Consider the following 16,445-nt stretch of genomic DNA (forward strand, 5'->3'; position numbering starts at 1 on the left):
TTTTTTTTATATAAGGAAAGAGGAACTCACTTCTGTTCATGACACTCACTGGAGACAAGGGATGGATAAAGGAAGACAATCTGCTGGGACTTCCCAGGGGCAGTCTCTGGTGACAAATGAGCTGCTGCATGTTTAAACCCTCTCTTTGGGGTCTCTTTGAAAAGAAATAAATATACCTACACAGGCACCATCTAGTCAGCTGTAGCTAAGGACCACTGGTACATCACTAAAAGTCTATGATCGACATCGCTGTTCTACAAATGAATGGCATATTTCAGCTCCAGCAGCAGCACTGTATTACAAACTAAAATGCCAGTGCTCATAAATGTTAGTAATGTATGTATTAATAGCAGCAATAGCTAGCAAAGTAATTATAATTATGCTACCAATAATTAGAAACCGAATTTTTCCTATAATGTTGCATAAAAAATTAATGGAAACTTTCACATCTCAGAATCAGATGAACGCTGAAACAACATAACCTTCATAAACAGGCTTTCAAAACAGGTACTAGAAAGCAATTTAAAATGCAGAGGGTTTACAAACTGGAGAAGAAAAGTTCAATGACAATTGTGAAAAGCTTATTTTAATAAAAAAGGCATTTGAAATTGTGCGCTATGGAAAAGGGATGCTTCTTCATGCCCTCTGATGGTGAGATTCTCTGATTAGAAAGAAAGAAAAAAGGGTTGTGCATGTTGTGAAGGCTGTAAACATGCAGGCCCTTGTAAAGCCGCAGAAGTGCAAGGAAATTAGAATTTCAACAATTTCCATAAAGGTCAAACAAGCGTATTGTATGGAGTGCAGCACGCTGTAGTGAGTATCTTGGATTTGGCTTACCCTATTCAACAAATGAAACCTTAACTTTATTTACAGTTGTACAGCTCATAAAAGAGAAATCAGCAGTGTCTCTCAAGTCAACCATATCTTAATGCAGAATCACACTACTAATATTAGTATCTAATAGTGCGTTATTCGCAGAACATCGACTCCTTTCAAGTGGGATGGAAACCAGCTTGTCCCCTCTCTTCCCAGCGGATTCACCTTTCCATGCAGTTTATAAAAATACCTAAAACTTATTTTTTTAAATAGAATTGAAATTCTATTAGAAAAGCTGAAATAAATATTCCACTACATTAACGAGAAGAAGAGGTTTACTCATATAAAAACACAATTCCATTTTTCAAAATATGACTTGCATTGTTTCTAATGCCTGACAGTTACAGCCCATATTTTTTTATCTGCTGTGTCCCTGAGGGGAGTAGCTGCTTCAGATTTTTGAGAAGGTCTGGATCAAGGCAGGGATCAAGTCTACCTAATAAAAGCTTCATGGAGTAAGTCTAGGATTCTTCTCTGAAATTACATGTAAGTCATGAATTACGGTTTTTTTGAGGCATTGTTTCCTAAGCAGGCATCAAAGCTGACTTAGACATCTATTCTTAACTGACTTGTTTGAGCTTCTTCGATACAACGCTGTCTTACAGAGAAGGTTTATATACTGTAAATATCTATATATCTATGTATTGCCCTTAAACATATTTGTGGAAGTGTTTAAACTTTCTCCTGTTCTTTAAGCAACTGAACCCAAGTGGAAATGCAACAAATGACTTCATCTAGTAAATGTCAAGTAGTTCTTAGGGTTCTTGATGATCCATAAATACAAATACTGCACAGTTGTACAGGCAGGAAAATATGTAAACAACTGGGAAGCACAACTAATCTTTTGATGAATGTAAGTGTCAATAAAGATCCACACAGCACTGCAAAAAAACGGTGCGATAGTGACCTTCAAGGACAATTCTAGAAAATTTACACTGTTTTGGACTAGCATTTAGTATTTACATTTACCACAAAAATTCTACCACCAAAAGAAAAACCTAAATATTGTAATTTTTGTGTCATTTACTAAACTGTTCCCTCTCCATCACCAATGTCATGTTTGTCCACAAAAAATTCTACCAAGTTGTATCAAGAAACCAAGGAAATTCCGTTAAACACTTTAACAAAAGTAAATTAAATATGAACAGCTTCTAAATAAATTAGGAGCAAATTTTTTTTTCAAGTCTGACACACACAAATTTTTAAGCACTAGGCATTCTGAAAGAAAAGAACTCAACAATAGGCACTTTTTGTCACATGTGGTGTTTTGCTACATCCTTTGTAATTAGGTAAAACAAGCCGACATTTAGTCTCTGATCTAGTTTTACTCTATTGTTAAGAGCTGCTGAAATTACTCTGGTTTAGGGAGGAACCACCTCCACTTCTTGGAAGCTTTTTCTTCCCCTTCTCTTAAGGATATTGTAACACATGCATCACAAAAAGTAACGGGTTCAAAATATGGGCACTAAATTAAAACTAATGATCAGAGATTTTGAATTGGTCTGTGTAGTGCTTGTCTTCTGAAGATAAAAAAAAATAAATTCTTTGTACGTTGAAACTTGGACATTTCTGCCTGCTACCTCAGCCTTGTGTCAATTGAAAATTCAGCATCTTGATAGTCTAAAACCTTTGGTGGATCCCCACACTAACTTCTCAGCAAGACAGACTCCTTATTTGTCTCACAGTTCAGCGAGGGTGACTGGACAGGTGCCACACCAATGAATCAAACTCCTCCTTGCTTATCCCAGCTAGCAGGGAGGGAGAGAGCTGTCAGCAACGCACAGAGAAAAAGAGCACTTCTGCCACCTATGAATTATAGACACATGACTCTTCAAAAAATAGTCAGAGTAAAAATAGTAATAAATAATTAAGCTGAAAAATATGCCAAAATATAGGTACCTTAATTTAATAATGCAGCAATGACTTTAGCTATCAAGCAGGAAGAAGACAGAGAGCCAAAAGACAGCATCTTCTAGAGCCCTCTCTGTGCAAAAGGATGTAGGATACTCTTCAAATAATACATCTGGTGTTCCAGGGCCAGATCTTGCTTAAGATATTGCAAAGCTTGTCTAAAGGAAACCAACCTCCCAAAGCTCATCTGACGGAGGAAGAAGGGTATTATCAGAGTGGCTCCATCCCACTGTAATTCCCAGGCGCTGAAATGGCTCCCTAAAGTTTCCAGTCACTACTGCAGCCTTCATGTCCCTCTAATCAGCAACAGGGACATTACGTTGTGTATGAGGACGCTATCGCTATCGCACACTACCCTAAGCTACACTTAACTTCTCAAATAGAGTTCAGGAACTGAGACATACAGTAATGTATCAAGAAAACAAAAAAATACCACCACCACCCCAAAATAAAAAATAAATTTAAAAAAAAAAAAAAAAAGAAAAAAAAATAATAAAACAAAAGTGACAAGCAAGAATGTCATATCTAGGCCACAAACGAGATGGAGGTGCTACCAGCATTTGAAACCATGTCATGCACGTTGCAGCACCAGGAGGAGAATCTGGTAACTGTTTCTGGAGAACAGCTACCTAAACATATCTGTGATCACCAGTATACTGTAATTACTGCCTTCAGTTACAAAATTCAGTAATTTATTATCACAAATAGCATCTTGAAGGCTGCTGTCATGCAGCTGAGACCAAAGGAATATAAGCAGAAACCTCTACTAAGCTGGGTGAAACAGAAGCCAGAGAGGAAAGATCTTCTGTGGTCACCACAGTATTTATCAACTTAAAGTTAAAAAAAAAAAAAAAAAAAAAAGAAAAGAAAAGAAAAAAAAGATGAAAAGTACTAAAAAAGGAAAATAATACTAAAAGAAGAGAGACTACACAAAATAAAAGCAAGATACAAAATGTTTAGTCAGCTTCCTGCTCTTATAGCATCCTATCACATCAAATTGTTAAAAATACTTAAATAGAAGTGAAGTTCAAGAACTTGAATGACTGTGCCACGTATTTTAGCACTTTTTGTTATCCTCCTGCTGAAGAAAGAATCCAACTACGTACAGGGAGAGTAAAGGGTATCTTATAGACTGTGTATTTAACACAAATTTGTGAGTCATGTCTGCTTGTGTGCATGTACAATGTAAAAATCTTGCAAAATACTACTTTTCTTAATCCCTGTGAACACAAGGGGAAAAGCAGGTAACAGGTTTTTAGTAGGGAAGTCTTTGAAGAACCACAGTTCTTCTTTGGTTCCAGTACTCTGAAAAAATGATTTCACAAAGAATCGCCAGCAGGAAGCTGGCACATTTCTCTGCGAGTTGTGCAATTCTCACTCTGTCTTCTTTTAGTTGTTTAAGCAATTCTAGAATATGGTGTGGTTTAGTTTTAGTTTTCTTACACCTATTACTGGTTGAGTAGAAGAAATAGTCAAGAAACCAACTGTTCTTTAAATTTACTTCCCTTACAAAATCTGGGAATATAATTTATCTGTTGCCAAATATGGGTTTTTTTTAATTGACATTTTAATCTTTCTTTACTCATAACATCATATTTATTGAGTGGATCTTATCCCAGGCAAATTGCAAAATTCAAAATAATCCCAGTCAAATAACTAATCCTGAATATTGCTTACATTTCAATTGCTATTGAGACTGAATTCCTAATGAGATTGAATTTACCACAAATATCCGTATCTGTTCCAATACATACATACTATGTGATACCCGACGACTTGTTATACTGGATAGTACAACCATACATAACAAACATACCAGGAAAAAAACTTAGTTCAAAAAGAATTATGCAGTTGTTGTGCATGAGTAATAGAGAGGTTGAATACATCTGCTATCTGTAAAAATACCAAGGGCCAAAGCGCCAGTGAACAAAGGCTGAGGAGAATAAAATTGAATGAATATTGCTTGAACAGGAGAACCCTGTCTACACTGCATGAAAAAAAAAACCCCACCTTTCTCAGGCAGAGTAGCTTAAAATAACAGTTTGTCTGGATTCACATTAGCATAGTCCCAGCTAGGTGTACTAAAAGGCTTTTTCAGCTCAGAAGAATATGTGTTTGCCTTGTCAAAGCAGGGTGGAAGGTATGTTTAAAGCACACCACCAATCTGTTTTAAATGATTGCATTTAAGGCTGCCACAGAAAGCAGGGCTGTAGTTCAACCAGTCTCAGCCAGCCAAAATATACTCTCTGAGGGTGACTGGCTTGCAGCAGGGTGACTTGCTAAGTACGATGCATCCCCCCAGGAGTGGGATGCTCTCGATGCACCAATTGCTTAAGCCACTGAAGATGTCCTCTGCCCAGCTCGGTCCTCCTGCCACGCCCAAGATGAGCGTTCCTACAGGAGACCTCACAAAAGGGAAGGTGTTTTATGTATCTCGTACAGTGTCAGCCAAGCCTGACCATCCACCAGCAAGTGTGCCCACCTGGACACCTCTGCTTGCCAGGGATCTCTCCTCTGCCTCAGCCTGGGGCAGTGATGGACAGTGGGGAGAGAGAATCTGTCTCTAACAACAGCTCTATCCAGACCTGGAAGAGGATGCCCAGGCCACGCTCTTAATGCATTTTACAATGCTTAGGAAAGCAGAGGAACAAGTTCTGCTCAAGCCAGACAGTCCTCTGCAGGGCTTTCCAAAAATACCTCTAAATTCATGGTTTTAAAAGCAAATGAAAACAAGAGATAACCGATTTTCAGCATCCTTTTTTTTTCTTTTTTAACCTGCATTATCAAATTTAGAACAACCTCTTTAGATTGTATGCCTCAACACCCTGAGAGGTGGACGATGCTTCTAACTGGACAATATCTTTTAGAGGGATAACAGGAGTACACCACAAATAAAAAAATACAAGGTGAAACACAGTTTTAGCACTCAATATAGAAAAGGACTAAAATAGTTCTAATTGGTTTGTATAATTCAGTCACCGTAAGCAGCACAAACTCTAAACATGACTTACCACTGGAAGCTCAAAGTGGAACCAGAGACATCTATTTATTTAAAGTTCTAAATGATAAGAAGTGAAACAAACAAAAAATCTTTGTTCTCCTCTACTCCATTGAAAAATGAATTCAACTGCTGAGTTACATATTCTGTGTGTGAAAACACAATTCATATTAATCTTTTATTTTTCAAACTCTATTCCCTGTTAAAAGGATTGGCATCTTTTAACTATTTATAGTCCAAATTGTAAAAATTAAAATAGTTTGATATTTTTATTTAATTTTCTTATTATGGTAGCAGTATTGAAAAATTATTAGGAAGTAACATTTTAACATATCTTCTTATGACCCTTATATTCTACAAAATGGTTTAGAAGTGCTTTACGACTACCATTGGTGTGCGTGTTCCCATTCTCAATGAAACCCGGTTTTGTACTCTTGAAGAGTACCAGTGGTGGACCATGAAATATGTGTGAATTGAATGTATCCAAGTTACTATATAATTCACATGCTTTCATTTATTTAGTTTCCTCTAGGCTTTCTTGTGGGCATCTCCATCCGCAGGAACAGTCACGACAGTATATAAGACACTCTTCATCAACACATTTTAATTCTAACCAGGACTAAACTAAATCAGCTCTCAAAATGACACTCTTGTGCTGGCACAGCCTGCTAATAAGCACAAACACGTAACTTAGCCTGTGCAAAGCTCAGACAAGCTATCATCAATTCTTAACAAAAAAAATATTTTCCTATTCAACTGCATTTTAGTGTTAATTATAGAACTCTTCTTGTCCTCGTTCACCCCCCAAATGGCTACCACAGTGTTAGAGGTCTTTTATATTTTGCTAAAGTATTTCAGAGATTAAATTTGGGTTACACACTATACATTTTGTAACCTACCAGTATAAATCAAACTAGCTGTTTTAATCTACACTATTTCACACAAAATGACACAAATGACACAGGATTTCTTTCCATGTTGGCCTTTCCTGAAGACCAAACCTATTTCCATGAGCAAGTTCTTCCCCGTACTTCAGACAAAGATCCCTGAAAAAATAATTTCAGTATTTACGGTTTTCGAAGAGCAACCTGACACAGTCCAACACATAGCAACAGTAAGCAGTTTGATTTAGAGTATAGAGCAAAATAAATTATTTTTTAAAAAATATTTAAAAACCTTCTGCAGACCTCTGTCTTTCCACATCTAAAATTCAAAAAATTACAACTATACTAACATTTCAGACAAAATTAGTGCTTTATCCCTGGTCAAGAAATACAAGACTCATTCCATCATCTGAAATAATACTGCAATATGTACCTTGCACAGTCTGCATAGAAAAATTAAGAAATAAAACTTAAAAAAACCCCACAACCCCAAAAACCAAAACAAAAAACCAACAAACCAAATGAACCAAAATCTTTTGTCCCTAGTGAAACATTACTCTGTGAATCAGGATCTCCTGCTTGCCTGGCTACTTTCCCAGAAATTTGAGAAAGTAAATAACACTCATTTTGATGATAAATGTTCTTTAGGAATTGTACTATTGTTATATCTCTCTCACTTTGTAGGAAATATTAACTCATAGTCATAAAGAATTAGCAAGTGGGAGAGAAGTTCTGCACATGGAAATTTTAAAAGAAATGTGATTATTAAAAGGCTAATACATACATGCATTTTAAACCAGGTTAATAGTTTTGATTTTCATTTTTATTAAATGCAAATACTATAGAAAAAAAGAATGTTTCAAACCTGACTTAAGCTAAAACCAAAAAGTCAAGAAGTATCACCCTTTTTAAAAAAACAAACAAACTGCACTTCTACAATTCAGATATCATACACACAGCTCACTAATCCTAAGAAAGCATTTCTGTAAACTGTCTAGTCACCCCTGGTTATGATATATGACTCATTTTTTGGAACAACTTTGGTAACGACAAGCTGGAGTTAGTTATTCCTACTGTTATATTTAATAAATATAATACTTAGAGGCTATATGCCTTCTATTCATCCAAGGTTTTTTGTTTCAAACGCAAGCAGTTGTTGCTTATGTAAAAGGTAAAAGCCAGACTATGACAGGAACTGAATTAACCTCAGCAGAAGGAAGCATCATGTATAAATCACAACCCTTCCCCTACTCTTTAATACCACTTCAGCAGCAGCTATAATGCCCGTCTTGGCGTATGGTTAGCACCCTTAAATTTCTGAAGTTTATCTCACAGAGAAGTTGAATTTTCAGGATATTATTATAAATTTCAGAACACATCTCCTAAGTAAATGATTTGTGCCCAATTCCACCTCTTTCCCTTGCACCACTCCACTGCTAGCAGTGGGTCTGCGGCTGCTTGAGATGTTCACGTGGAAGGGGAGGCAGGGGAAGCGTGGGCTGCTCAAGCTGAGCAGTTTTAATTTGTTCTAACAGTTACGAGCAGTTAAAACCATTACCACAACTGCAGGATAGAATTATCAAAGACAGCAGATGTTGGACACCTTTATCTTTTTAAAGTTGACTTTGTTCCCAGTATTTAGAGAAAATGAACAAAAAAGAGAGAAACAAACAACTATTTACAGATCTTTCTAGATGCTAATCCCCTCTCACACAGTCTAAAAAGTCAAAATAATTTTTTAAATTATAGTATTTTAAAATACAGGATGATGCTGGCAAGGATAAAAATGGACAGATCACAATCCTGCAAAGAATTAGACATATGCATGATTTTATGCACTTGAGTTTTCCCAGTGGGTGTCAATCTGGTATACTGGGACAGATGCATTTACAAATAACAGAGAGTCAAAAAATACAATAAAATTCTTCTTATTAACTTTAATTATATAAACTCAGGAGGGAAAAGAAAAGTTCTTTAAAATCTATTTTCAAGGCTTTTCTAGGCATACCAAAGCTGCTAGCTTTACTCACGAGCTGCATTTTTTGTAGCTTTGGTGATGTTTCATTTGCTCACCGTAATGTTTTGACAATCCATTATGCTTTTCAAGCTTCCGGAACTTCACTCTATCTGCTCTGCTCAGAGCCCAGTTCTTTAACTTCTCACTCCTTCATCTGCAATTATGTATCTATCTCATCTGCTCCACTGGAATTTAGGATAGGTGTGAACACCTAGCAAATCCAGACAATTCTACAGTCATGCTCCAGTTCATTCTTAATGATTTGTATATTTTAGTTTTAAAAAAAAAGATACAGTAATGCTGCAAAAGTGGGGAAAATATGAGGATCATTGTGAAAGGTAAGTGATGAAGCAGGATGCTACCATTGTTAACAAAGTGTGGCTGTTTGAAGATGGGGGACAAAAAATGGTAATGCCCTGGAAAACGAGGCAACTCTGTGAGTGTTAGGAGAAGACAACAGTTGAAACAGTTCAAAGGGGTTTAAAAAGGAACAAAAGGTTTTTAAATTGATACGGATATACGTCACGGTCCTGCAAAGACCAGTCCAAGAGATGCCTGCATCTTCTAGCTTTAGTCATGTAATTTAGCAGCTGGAATTAGGAATCCTCATTCCTTGTGCAAACAACGGCCCCTCGGTGGATAATTCATAGAAGCAACACAGCCACTCCAAAATGGCTTAAAGGGACGCTGGAGGATTTCTCCTTCCTCATCTTCCTTACTACTGGATGCTTGTTCAAATGAGCAATTTGGGAGGATGTTCTGCGAGTGTGAAGGGGCTGAGGCAGAGAATTGCACACACAGCAGATCCCTGGCCAACGCAATAGTTTCCGAGGGACTCATACACATGCGCTAAATTAAAGTAAGTGCAAGGACTAAGTGAAACCACAAAAAAGCTGGTTTAACCGCCACTGTTGTGGAATCAGAGCAGATGCAAAGGTACCATTCGTGTTTGTTTGGGAGACTTCAACCAATGAGTTTTAAAAAGGGAGCAGATATTCTATACTTTCCCTTGGAAAACAGCTCAATTATCATTTTGCTTGCCAGTTTTCTTGGGGTATATAGCAAAGATTTAAATCAAATGCTGCATGTATCAAATTCATAATACAAGCTCTATTTTTAAAAAATGTATCACTACCCTGACTTTACTATAAATATCGTAAATATAAATATAAATTTTAAATAGTATGTTATAAAAATATTTTACAGCCTTACACAGAAGCTTACAAATTCATTTTCTTTTTTTATATAAATAGTTCACTTTGTTTCAAGATGCAAGAGGTGTGTGTTGTTATTTATTTCTAATTCACTAACTTACTTTGCTTATTTTCACTATCGAAATGCTACTTAAACTATTTTTTTTAATAGCAAATCGTAATGCTGAACAGGAAGAGAGACGGAAAAGTTCTTTCTGCTCATGCATCTTACTGTAATGATGCTCTGCTCAAGCATTAGGTCAGCTCTACTAAGGCATAACAAGGCTAAAAATAATATTTTAAAATAATATGGATTGAGCTACACGAGAATGAACAACTGCCACTAGATGGCATGACAGTCTCACATTACACTGGTGGGTTGGGTTTGGTTTGGTATTTTTTTTCCCTTTATATAAGAGGAATATGTAACATTTGTATGTCAAACATGGTGTCGACACATGTTTCCCATGACATTCCAAGTATATCTGATTGGTTAGTGAAGCAATCTACTCAGCAATTCCTTTAGAATATATATGCACTATGGAAATAATATTTAGTGGTAAGCTCAACTAGAAAAAAATTTAACGAATTTGCTGAAAGAAAGTAACATATTTAAAAGAAAGAACACTTTACTTATATGTGGAAAGGTATAGCCATTGGTAGAATTAACCTTTTAAAAAATTACCAAATTAAACACGTGAACTGTCAACTACCAAACAACCTGTTTCCTCTAAATCTCAGTTGGCACTTGGTAACTTCAGCCATGTCTCTCAGGTGAGTTAAGTACACACCCAACGTTTGTTACCTGCCTGAGTGCCTTTAAAAAACAGACAGGTTCCTTATACATCCGCAGACATGGCAAACTTTCGGTCAACCATGTAACAAAAGAGGTTAAGATAAACAGGGTTTAATTAAGTATCCATTTAAATGTTTCTCATAATTGCAGTGCAGAAGTGCAATCAGAGTCAGATATTCAACAGTACTACTTGACACTAACTTGGAGAAACATTATTAATTCCACAGGATTAGAAGCTAGAACTCCTGAGCAACCTGATCTGGTTGGAGATGTCCCTGCTGGAAAGGTTCCTTCCAACCCAAACCATCTTACGATTCTATGACTTGTAACTCTGCATTTAGGTGTGTTAAAACCAGAAAAGTAAGTAAAAGGCAGATAAAATCCTGTGAAATCAATACTTTTAATTCTGTTTAAAAATTCAAAATACTTCAATGAACACAAGCTCCAAAACTTCCCTCTGGCCTCTACTTATTTGCTTACTAAAGCTGATATTGTCCACAAAGATCAAATAATTACTCCACAAAAATATAAATGTAACATATCTCAAATGTTTTAGCCAATTTAAAGATCAGTGAAGAAACAGATGGAAACAGGCCGGCACTTCAGTACTTGAAGAGCAGCAGTTTGCACCTGAACACAACCCTCACGACTCACACGGGCACACTGGCGTGTGTCGTGAAACAGAAGTATAACCGGGCTTGAAAATTTCCATGAAGATATTTCCAAATGTTCATGTCATTATTTTCTAAATGCATACTGTATCACAATATGCAAGTATAAACCATTATTTTTTTCCAATCTCAGTGTCTTCAAGCAGAAGGGAGTGAGGCTCGTACTGAACACTTTGAAGACCTTGCTCTGTCTGCATATAAGAGGGCTTTCACAGTAACACTCCTGTACTGCACAGAACCAACCCTGGTGAAAAACGCCAGCTGTCCTCAGGCCAGAAACCAGAAGTAACATTGGATATGAAAATCTGGGAGTTTTGAATTCTATGACCTAAACCTCTTTGATCACAAGTGGATGAATTTAACTCACTGTGAATTAGTTTATCTGAACTTTAAAGCTTTGGCTTATATGCATCCTCTAATGTCTAGACCCAAAGGTAAATAATTATTATAATCTTACTTAGTCCTCCCATTGCCCTACTATTTCAGTAGCAGACAGGACTCCAAAAAGAGGGACCAAGACTACGTCCCAATGATCTCTCTGGATGGCTATACGAAGAAACTAACAAGAGAAACTCTGATGCTAAAAAATGGCATAAAGGTGTCCTAAATGACTCTTACTAATATAGTAGCTAAGCGCCTTCCTCACACCTTAGCTCCATGTACAGGATGTGGTCTACAGAAAAAACTGGTCAGCTGATGATGCATTTCAAGACTCAGACTGGATTTAAAGAAGCATTTCAGAAATGGACATGGCTATCTTACCCTTATGCAATGTAATATAGTTTTAAAATTTCTGTTGCACAAGTTATTAATAGTCTTTTAAAAGGATCATCACTTATGATACTCCATTTTAATAGGTGGAAAAACATGAAGAAAGAGAATTGAAACTATTTATCTTGGGTTACTCAGGGAAAACATGCGTATCTTAGGGATGACTTGCACATCATTTTCTAGCCTCCAGCCTTGCACTGATTCCCAATGATTACCCTTCTCTGAGGATCTGTATTTAAGAAATTAACTTAGCAGAAGTTCTGACCCACCAGACACCAGCCTCATTGGACTACACTTGACGCATTATTTCAGCCTGAGACAAAATCAACTCTAAAACTTGTTTGGGTTCTGCTAGTATGACAGAAGTATTGTCCTCCCTCCTCCTTAGTCCCACATATTCAGTTTTGCTGCTAATGAACTGAAAGTAGACTCACTTACTATATAATCTCAAATTTTTTCCAGAGTATCACCTATTCTATGTACTGAAAGATGAGGACAAAAATATGTAGCTATGACATTTAAAGTTACATTAAAATACATATACAGTAGTAGATGAAATTGAGACACATTGTAACTCTACATAAACCTGTTTTCTTGACTTTTTATATTTCATTTTTGAAATTGTAAACAATTTTTTTTAAAAAAAAAAGTAACTTAGTTGATGATAATAGTTGTGCACAACTCTACTGCCTTCCTCTCACTGCATAATTGTAAGGTGTTGCATTTTGAACTGTCAGCACTGTAGTGATCATCATCCATCACCTGAACTGAAGTATAAAAATACAAGTACAAAGAGATACAAGACAGATTCAACTGCTGGCATCAGAAGTCCACCTCTGTGGACTAGGCATGAAATGCCAGAGACTACTAATTAACAGCATCGGTAGTGGCCTACATACATGTGAATACCTCATTTTACGAGAAGCAGAGTTTTACCAGATACTGTCTGTGAAACCATACTTCTTCCATATTTATCTACCTCCATACCCTACACTAGTATACTGCATTATTTTATTTATAAAAAATACAATAAATTTATTTTCTTTTATAGAAAATAAAGGTCACAGAAATAATGCTACTGGTCAGGAGTGCCAATAAAAACTGGAACCCAGGTAATGTTTCCTGGTTCTCAGCACAGTCCCCATCCCCTGACCTGTCTGGTAAGAAGCAATTGTAGCAGCAAGAGCATCCATTTCACTTACGTTCTACTTAGTGGTTAGAGCTGCACGCTGAAATAGAGTTGCAGTGCAAAACCAAGAGCCGGTACTGATGAGAAATGAAATGACTTTAAATTGTCTAGCAATTCTGAGTTAGCCAAGCAGAGCTGGAAAATAGTGAATGTCAACAGCTTTAGCTTAGGCCAATCCAAACACTTCATGAAAACAACAAAAGGCATCCTTATCTTTCCAGTTCTATGTAAGTTTTAGGCTGCAAAAAGCTGAAATGTTACAATGCTTTAGCAGTGCAAGGTCTTAGAAAACTAAAGATAGACACAATCACAACTCTCCCACTGTGTCTATAATCTTTTGACTCTCAACATTCACTTCCATAATCTAGGAGTGAGTTGTATGTCTAAATTCCAAAGTCTCAGTGAAAGAAGACAAGCAGTTCATGAAAGGGTGAAGTTTCTCAGTATTCAGATCAAGACAGATGAATATGTTTTCTGTGATTGGTTTATTCTTGAGATCAACTGGGATCAGAGGAACTGCAGAAGAATATATAGATATCGATTGTCTAGTTAAAGGTGTACTAGAAAGAAAATTCCCACAAAGGAAGTAGGAAGTTTCGATCACAAGTTTTTCTTTCTTGCTTCTCATTTCACCTGCTTTTTATGGCAGCACATGATGCTCCTCAATTTTCAAGGTTCGCATACATGGCTATGTCTGCCAATATATTTTCTTGCCCCCAGATAAACTGACATTGCTAAGATTAAGCTCCGTCTGAAGATATTACAACCAGGTATTAACTGCTTCTTGACAACACTCACTCCCAACACCACAACACATTGTCACCAACTGTCTGCACATATCTACTTCATACACACCTTGCAGTTTCAGCACACTGTTATGTAACTGACTGGATTTTGGCTTACTCCCCTTGCTGGGATTGCTCCCAACCATTTTAACGTATCTGCCATCGAACTTGCAGTTGGATTTGCACATTACTACATTCTTAACCACATGACTATAGCAAAAACTAATAATCTCTTGAAAATGTGGTTTTTTTCTGTTGACAAGGCCACTCAACTGAGGAAAGGAGATCTCTATCAACTAAAACTGTAAGGGACTAATCTTGAGTATTGCATGTTAGAGAGAGACATGATGGCACAAACCCATCAGTTTCAAGGAGAGATGAAGGGTGATGTCTGGAGGAGTCCAGACCAGACTGTGCAGACCAGCTCTTGGAACCTGCCTTGCAGAAGCCTCATTGGCTGTGCTTTAAGTTGATGATAGCTCTGATTAATGTTACAAACTGTTATACTGAAAATGGATTTTCCTCTGTTTATTTTCAATCCCAGGCCTTGTAAAAAGAGCAGGCTATTGGTGGGACTTCAAGTAAGACTGAAGTCGGATACAGACAGACAAGTTTACCCATAGTTAACTTTCTATCATTTTGTCTTTCTTACATCTTTAAAGATCTAGAGTGCCTAGAAGTCTTTTCACACTTGTGTTGGTTTTGTTTAGTGGAGGGGGGAATTACGGTGGCAGCTTCTGCAAGAAGCTGGTAGAAGTTTCACCTCTGTTCAGTGGACTCAGCTGTGCTTAGGGCAGACCCGTCACTGGCCAGGGCCAAGCCAACTGGTGACAAAATTTTCCCTGATAATGCCTCTGCAATAATGTATTTAAGAAGGGGAAACTTTTTTTTTATAAAAAAGAAGAAGTTGTGAAGAAGCAGAAGGGTGGGCAGAGAGGGAGAGGCACGAGCCTTGCAGACCTCAGCCTCTGGCCTCCCGCCAGGCGTCCAACTGGACCTGACTGGGCCCGGCCGAGAGACGGGAGGAGAGGAGCTGTGAAGGGAACCGGAGAGGCGTCTGCCTGAGCCAGTCGTGAAGGATTTCTTGTGAGAGGAGCGGCTGCAGGCGCCGAGGGGAGTGAAGCAGGAGGGGGAGCAGCAATGGTGCTGCGGGCAGAGATTCCCCTGCAGCCCGTGGTGCAGCCCCTGGTGAGGCCGGCTGTGCCCCTGCAGCCCACGGAGGCCCCCGCAGGAGCAGAGGGCCCGCGCTGGGGCAGCCTGTTGCGGAGGGACTGCACCCTGTGGAAAAAGGGTCCACGCTGGGGCAGTTGGTGAAGGACTGTACCCGTGGGAGGGACCCCAGGCTGGAGCAGGGGAGGAATGTGAGGAGTTCTTCCCCTGCGGAGGAAGGAGCAGCGGAAAGCAGCATGTGATGAACTGACCATAACCCCCATTCCCTATTTCCCCCTGAACTGCTTGGCCGGGGAAGGAGGTAGAGATAATGTTAAGCCCGGGAAGAGGGAGGGGTGGGGGGAAGTTACTTTGCTCTCTTTCTCATTATCCTGCTTTGGAAATAGTTATCCTGCTAAAGAAATAGTTTTCCCCAAGTTGACTCTGTTTTGCCCGTAACGGTAACTTGAATGATCTCTCCCTGTCCTTATCTCAAACCTCGAGCCTTTTTGTTACATTATCTCTCCTCCTTTCCCTTGGAGAGTGGTGGGAGTGAGTCAGAGACTGTGTAGCTTGGTCCCAAGTGGAGCGAGGCTACACTACGACACCACTTCTAAAAACAAAACTCCCACACTCTTCTCCTGCAGAACCTTTAAAACAGTTAATCTCTTCTCTATACCTCACATACTTGTCCTATCTGTGCCCCTTCCTCTCTTAATTGTCCTCAAAGAGAATAAAAGAACTTTAAACGTTAATTAATTGCTTTGACATTGCAACTGGAGTGGGCAGCTAAAATAAGTGAAATATTTATACAACATAAAAAATAAGATAAAATTTTGTTTTAAAAAAATCTATCTAACCAGCTGGTTAAAACAGTAAAAGCAGAAATAAAATAATTAATTAGTTCTGCCAACTCCTGAGGATTTTGTGACTGGCAACAGTAAGATATTTTCTACTACATTTGCAAATATCTTTTCATTCATGTATTAAAAATCATGCCTCAGTTTTTGAGTGTATGAAGGAAACAACATGCTCATGCCAGGTTCAGGGTTTCTTTATGTAGGTATAAATACTGCAGATAGCAGTTTTTCCCACTGTGATTGTGGGAAAAGGAATACCATACAAATAATGTTGTCACTTACATACACTGTAAATAAAGACCGCTGATATCCTGCCATTTTTGTACAATCACCATTTGGATAAAA

At 37.9% G+C, this 16,445-nt stretch overlaps 1 protein-coding gene across 5 annotated transcripts in view; it reads right to left on the minus strand.

Moving 5' to 3' along the window:
• The window catches only part of SSBP2 (single stranded DNA binding protein 2), a 191,909-nt gene that overhangs the window by 51,146 nt on the left and 124,318 nt on the right, over nt 1-16,445 (minus strand). The window lies entirely within an intron of this gene.

The sequence above is a fragment of the Chlamydotis macqueenii genome, chromosome Z (assembly GCF_036417535.1).
Source record: "Chlamydotis macqueenii isolate bChlMac1 chromosome Z, bChlMac1.mat, whole genome shotgun sequence".
Lineage (NCBI taxonomy): Eukaryota > Metazoa > Chordata > Aves > Otidiformes > Otididae > Chlamydotis > Chlamydotis macqueenii.